The sequence below is a fragment of the Pseudonaja textilis genome, chromosome 1 (genome assembly GCF_049901715.1).
Source record: "Pseudonaja textilis isolate UNSWEBS1 chromosome 1, rPseTex1.2, whole genome shotgun sequence".
Lineage (NCBI taxonomy): Eukaryota > Metazoa > Chordata > Lepidosauria > Squamata > Elapidae > Pseudonaja > Pseudonaja textilis.
In genome coordinates this window covers 313,202,520-313,209,819 of record NC_141990.1, presented here as the reverse complement: position 1 = coordinate 313,209,819, position 7,300 = coordinate 313,202,520, and the positions used below count along the sequence as shown (strand labels likewise).

Sequence of the window (7,300 nt, the reverse complement as noted above, 5' to 3'; positions counted from 1 at the left end):
GCCCTTTTCCTGCAGGATCTTTGTGGTAGTGGGGGCTGGTAGCACGGCAGCTCAATAGATGGCTGGATTGGGCACCTAATTTCTGCTTGGAGAGCACAGATTAGAGATTCTAGATAGATAATCTGTCCATGAAGACTGGTAATTTTTTTACAAAGAGGACAGTGTCCAAGTTTGAAAAGAGTACTGCAAAAGACAGCTGTAAAATAAGTATTACACTGAACTAAGCCGGTCATTTTGAAATAAAATAAAATCACAATCTCAAGTGCACTTACCCTAAATGTCTTATTGGTATTCTTGGTTTATAGTTATATATAGTTATATAGTTATATCTTTCTCCTTTCTACTCACTCTCTGCTTCCTTCACAAGCAGCCAGCAGTTCCTCCCACAACCTCTGGGAATTTGAAATGCAATGGAAGCAATTCAAGCTGCCTCTCTCTTTTCTGCTCACCCTCTGCTTCCTTCACAAGCAGCCAGCAGCTCCTCCCACAACCTTTGGGAATTTGAAATGCAAATTTCATTTCCTATTCTGGCAGTGTTCACAGAGTGTTTATATATGCAGTATATTAAAAAGGCAAGCTGATATCACAGCCTGATAGTGTGACCAAAGTCCCACGTCTATGTGCTGTGGTCCAAGGACTGGAACAATTTCACTATGGGTCATTATGTTAACACTGCTGGAGTTTTGAATACTAGAAAAATGCAAGGGATATCATGATTAAATTATATAAAATTATGGCTCATGTTTATAACCTGAACATTATTGCTACAGGGAACTACCCAACAATATTGAACAGTGAGTGTTTAAGGAGAGATTAAAATAGGTATAGTAGTTTATCTGTAAAAAAATTTGGATATACTGATGGCCACCAAATTGGGTTTAAAGAATTAGATATAGGCACTAATACTATCAGTAGAACGGCACATGGGAGCTATACATTACCCCCAGAGTAAGAAGCAATAAACTTCCCACCAGTTCTGCCCAAACATCCTCTATGAGCAGAAGGAAGATGTATTTGCATGCTATGAGTATTTGATTGATCACTTCTTGGCCTTTTGGCTAAGATCAAGTGTAGTGTGTGTGTGTGTTTGATTGATCATTGTGGAAACAGAATTATTATCTTCATCGTCTTTTCATCAAAGAAGGATCTTTACATGTTTCTAAAGGTTCTTGTGGATAGTATGTGTCTTTCTCAAGTTCAAGCACACTCCTGGTCAGAGATTTCTAACATCGTTCTTGGAATCTGTTGAAGCCACCCTCCCAGCATAAGAGTCACAGGCCAGAGTGTTCCTGCCAACACTTTGGCCTTTACTTTCCAAGATCCTCTCTTGTTCCTCCTTCAGGCCATGGTACATCTCCAGCTTCTCATACTTCTTCCCAATGTTGTTGTCACTTGACACCATTGCAACTATCACTAGTCTTTTGATCCTTGTCTATTACCACAATGTCTGGTTGATTGGCCAGTATCTATCTGTCCTTCTAGCCCTGGAAGTCTCACATGATCTTAGCCAGGGATGGGATTCTACCAGTTCGCACCTATTTGCTAGAACCGGTTGTTGACATTCTAAGCAGTTCGGAGAACCGGTTGTTAGAAGAAATTACTGGCCTAATCCTGGAAGGAAGGCAGGAAGGAAACATTCTGATGTTGCTTACAGAAACTGCCTCTCCTTTAACCCTTATTACATTTTTGGCAGGATTAGACTTCCTGTCTCAGGAACTTCTCTGGAGTTTTTTTCCCCTCCTTTGCTGGTACTTTGCTTGTGTGGAATGACCATTCAAAGTTACAATTGCACTGAAAAAAGTGTCTTATGACCATTTTTCACACTTACAACTGTTGCAGCATCCCCATGAGAGGCCAGGCGAGGAGATGCATGCCTCGATGTGAGTGATATTGAGTTGGCTACGCCCAGCCAATAACATGACCACCAAGCCATGTCCACCCACTCACATGACCACCAAGCCACACCCACCACCTAAGCCACGTCCACAGAACCGGTTATTAAAAAATTTGAATCCCACCCCTGATCTTAGCTCTGTTATTCTCCATGACCTTTTGCTGGATCTCCCATCTGAACTTGGAAGGGTCTATCCCTTACTATGTGGAGATGTTCCTTTATACAACATCTGTCAGTGTATGCTATTCTGTCTGCATCATATATCCTGCCACTGTGTCAAACTGTCTCTGAGGCCTATCTACAGGCCTATCTGAACTTTAGCTCTGCTTTGTGTGATAGGCCTGTTTTTAAGGCTCTGGTGCTTAGCACCTGTTCTTATGCTGCTATGATCAGTGCCTCAAATGCTGTATTTTAGTCCAGTCTTTTCCAGCCATTGAGAGGATTTCTGAATATCAGCCATTCAAGCTATTGGTTGATTGTACATTCCATGCAGGATCTTGAATTAGCATGGTACTTTCTCTGCTTGATCTTCCTCTCATTTCTGCTGTTGCCTCTGGCATTCTCTTAGCAGCTCATCTTTGGGTGCCATCTTACTGATGTATTACTGGGTGCTATAGGTTTTACCCAGAACAGTGACTTAGCAGTTAACACTTAACAGACCCCATCTTTCCTCTTTCTTGTTAGTGTTAGTTACACTACACTGGTTGTTAGTCAAAACCTTTGGGTGATGTATTTGGAAACCTCCATAATTGTGGGAAGATTCTGGGTCTTCAGCCTTGGCAGTCTTCCTGTGTCTCCTTTGGCCAGTATACTGTCAGGGTATCTGATAACGAAGGGTATATGGATGGATGGTGAAAATATTGTTTTTCCCATTGAGTTGGTTCTTCAACACCTGTCTTAATTTTTATGGAACTTGAATGTCGTCCTTACATCCTTACCATGATTCCCATGTGACTGTTTGGATATTGTAGCCTGCTATGTGACCCACTGGTAAATATATATTTCCCAGTTGCACAATTGGATAATATTAAATCTCCCCTTTCTTTCAGAAATAGCTTCCTACATTTATTGTGTAGTGAACATGATGCATTGTCCAGAGATACCAAACACTTCCTCTTTATCACATTGTGACAAAAGAATGCATTCTCTCTGGACTAGGATTCATGCTACAATTCACAACAAAATGCTTCTTTATTTTTAAATAAATAGCACCAAACATGGGTGTTTTTTTTTCCCCTTCACCCAAGCTCTTTTTATATATCGGTAAGACCCAAACAAAGCTCTGATAACATGTAATAGGAAAGATATGCAAATATTTTCAAAAATCCACAGGGAAGGGAGTGAATACTTTGTCAGCTTTGTAAAGAATCTATCTCAGGTATGCCCCACATTTTCTAATAAATTTCACAATACTTTTAGAGAAGGCTGTAGCATAGAAAGGCATTATCTTTCATGCTTGTGGAGCAGGGCTGTCGAACTCCTGGCCCATGGGCCAGATGTGTCACGTGCTGGCCACACCCACGCCCAGTTTAGCAAAGGGGAAAAATGTCCTGATACGTTATGTGACGCTGCCATGATGACATGAGTTTGACAACCCTGATGTAGAAAGTCCAGAATCAATTATTGCTTGCTGGAGAATTCTGGGAATTGAAGGCCACACATCTTAAAGTTCTTCAAGTTGAGATACATTGGTTTAGATGAAAAGGATGACTAGTTGCTGAAGTTGGGAAGGACTTGTCTGTATCTAGGAAGTTCCTCTATACTAACATGTACATATTATTGAAAATTCCTATCAGGAAAATTATAAAACAAGGGTACAGGCTGAAAGCAGAGGATCTCATGCATCTTGAAGGACATGGGATACAACCCACCAAGACCTCTAAAATTTATTCCAGCATTTGGTGACATCAAAACAAACATGTTTTGATAGACCACCAGTTATGTTAGAAGTGGTTCAGTATTGTTCTAAACACCTTATTTCATTACACATATTGGAGCTACATCTGATTTGCTAAATGTTTATTTACTTATGTATTTATTCATTTATTCATTCATTCATCAATTTTATATGGCCACCTATCTTACAAAAAAGTGACCTTGGGCAACATACAATAAAACAATTAACATATAAATAATTTAGCCATCTCTGCAGGCTCCATCATCTTCATCAACCATTTCTCCATTATGAGTAATGTTGAGTCTTTCTACTTTTGAGTATAAGCAGTTCAGCAGAGGTGGCATTCAGCAGGTTCTGATCAGTTCTGGAGAACCAGTAGCAGACATTTTGAGTCGTTCAGAGAACCAGCAAATATCACCTCTGACTGGAGATTTTACAGTATACTTCCCCTGCCACGCCCACCAAGCTACTCCCACAGAACCAGTAGTAAAAGAATTTGAATCCCACAACTGACTCTCAACTATTGTCATATAACATAACTCTCTTTTATATGACTCTCTTGTCATATATAAAACAATTCCTTGTCTATTAGTCTGGTAAAAAAATTCTGGTTTTAGCAATGGCAATAGCACTTAGACTTACAGTATATACCACTTCATATTGCTTTACAGCCCTCTAAGCAGTTTACAGAGTGAGAATATTGCCCCTAACAATTTGAATCCTTTACTGACCTTGGAAGGATGAAAGACGGAGTCAACCTTGAGCTGGTCAGGATCAAACTCCTGGCAGTGGGCAGAGTTAGCCTGCAATACTGCATTCCAACCACTGGGCCACTACAACTCCTTTTACTTGTGCTTTATTCTTTAAAATCTTCTGGAATAATGTATATGTTTGTATTTAATTATATTTTTTTGGCTTTTTCACACATCCACCAAACATGATAAAATGTCATTCCATGTTGTTCATGTTTCAAGCAAAGATTCAGAGCATTTTTATTCATTCTAGACAATTTCTCTAGTGATAAACAATATGTCATTTTATAAATATTATCTTTAAGACTACATACAACATAAGGTAAATTTCAATCATATAACGTCCCTTTTTTCCTTTTTATATATAGTAACCACGTTTTTAGGCCATTTTGTCTTGTTTCATTTGTTCTTTTTCTGTCTCATATTTCTACAAAGGTTTATACATTTTCTCAATAACTTGTTTATGGTTAGCACATAATTCTGTTTCAAACTCAAGTCTCACATTGTTCAAAACCATGAAATCTTTTATCCACTTTAAATCTTTCTGATAATCATATATAAGAACACCTTTGACAAGGACATCCTTCCATTGTAAAATCACCTCTTGATTTTAGTTCATCATCTCCTTGAGAAAATTCTAGTACATCACAGTAAATTTACCATTTACTGGTTTACTTTCCATTTCTTATCTATAAAATGCTTGTTGCACCAAAGGCCACAAAGGTATTTTCCTAAAGAAACCTAACATTGCACTAATTCCATACTCTTAGATTGGCCTGCCTGACATAATTTTTGAAATCTACATTCACTTTAGCCTTGTCATACAGGACCATAATAAATATCCATACCATGCAAATCTCTGATCATGTCCTTCTTGTGTATTCGTGCATCCAAACTAAGCAGCAAGCAACAAAATACCATTATTGTACTTACGTTATAAGATAGTGGTCCCCAATCTTTGAGGCTCAGCAGCCCAGCTAGGGAAGGAGAGAGGGGAACTGCCCTGTGTGAGGGGTGGGCCAGCATGCATGCATATGCATATGCAAGTGAAGCTGTGCATGCATGCATATGCCCACCAATCTGCCATTCGCACAAGTGGAGCTGTGAGTGCATGCACACGTGAGCCTGCCCTCTGCTCACATGAATGATGCTGCACATGCGCATGCATGCCAGCCTACCTGTCACGTGAGAGGCCATGACCCAGTAGTACTGTGGCCCAGGGGCTGAGGACTCCTAGAGTTGCCATATCAGTGAGATGGGCCGCATAAAAAATGAATAAATAAATTGAATAAATCAGTGATTTCAAATCTGGTAAATCTAAATTTCCAAGATAATTTAATGGTTGGTGATATTAAAAGTTTGATTCAATTGGGGGGGAGGGGTGTATTCAAAAACACTGGGGAAAAATAAACCATTCAGAAAATATGCCACTTCTCTCTTTGCTTTCTCTCCACTTAGAAAAACTGTGATCTAATTCCTAATCTTCACCTGCTGTCAAGTGTGCAAGGCCAACACGGTAGAAACTGCTCACTATCTCAGCTTGCAGAGCAGGGCAGTTCCTTTTAAAGGCACACTTGACTTGAATGTGCCTTGCTTAATGACCCCGGTTGCACGCATTCTTGAGTAATCCTGTTCAACTGCCTTTACTTTTTTTCACACGCAGGTTGTGCGATGAATAAGAATAGAACCTTTGAAAAGGAGGCATCTGATTGCAAATGCTTTGGCTGGATACTTTTCCTCCCCTTTGTTTCTTCACCATCTATAAAGGACACTGAGCAATAGTATTCATGCACTGTGTGTGTGGAAGGTCAACCATAGCCATTTTGCAGATCCCTGCTGGAAAATCCCAGGAGCCATCCTAACAGTTTGTCTATTGAATGCTTCAAAGGATTTTAAAATATGTGATTAGGGCTGTTGGCATTAGCGTTAAGAGACAGAGAAGTGCAGTGTGGGAGAGATAAACAGACAAACCAGCAGAGCAAGACAGGCTGGATACCCTAGTTGCTTCACACTAACTCAGAAGTGGAGTTGCAGCCAGAAGAGGGGGTCAACCTCTACTCCAAAGCAGCTGAAGGCAGGACAAGAAGCAATGGATGGAAACTAACCAAGGAGAGAACTGACCTAGAACTAAGGAATAATTTCCTGACAGTTAGAACAATTAATCGGGTGCACAATGGCTCATTAGTTAAAGAAGCTGAGCTTGTCAACTGGAAAGCTAACAGCCCAAGTTCAAGAACTGAGCCCCGTGCAGAGGTGGGATTCAAAATTTTTAACAACCGGTTCTGTGGACATGGCTTAGGTGGTGGGCGTGGCTTGGTGGTCATGTGACTGGGTGGAGATGGCTTGGTGGTCATGTTATTGGCTGAGCGTGGCCAACTCAATATCACTCACATTGAGGCACGCATCTCCTCGCCTGCCCTCTCATGACTGTGGGGATGCTGCAACAGTCATAAGTGTGAAAAAGGATCATTAGTCACTTTCTTCAGTGCCACTGTAACTTTGAATGGTCACTCCACCCAAGCAAAGTACCAGCAAAGGAGGGGAAAAAAAACTCCAGAGAAGTTCCTGAGACAGGAAGTCTAGTCCTGCCAAGAATGTAATAAGGGTTAATGGAGAGGCAGTTTCTGTAAGCAACACCAGAATGTTTCCTTCCTGCCTTCCTTACAGGATTAGGCCAGTAATTTCTTCTAACAATTGGTTCTCTGAACTGCTTAGAATGTTAACAACTGGTTCTAGCGAATAGGTGCAAACTGGTAG

The 7,300-nt window shown here is 40.4% G+C and overlaps 1 non-coding gene across 1 annotated transcript; it reads left to right on the top strand.

Moving 5' to 3' along the window:
- The first annotated feature begins 1,038 nt into the window (after positions 1-1,038).
- LOC113435363 (U2 spliceosomal RNA) lies at positions 1,039-1,222 on the top strand. Its single transcript, XR_003373912.2, has one exon. It is a non-coding gene; the product is annotated as a U2 spliceosomal RNA (small nuclear RNA).
- Positions 1,223-7,300: the final 6,078 nt, after the last annotated feature.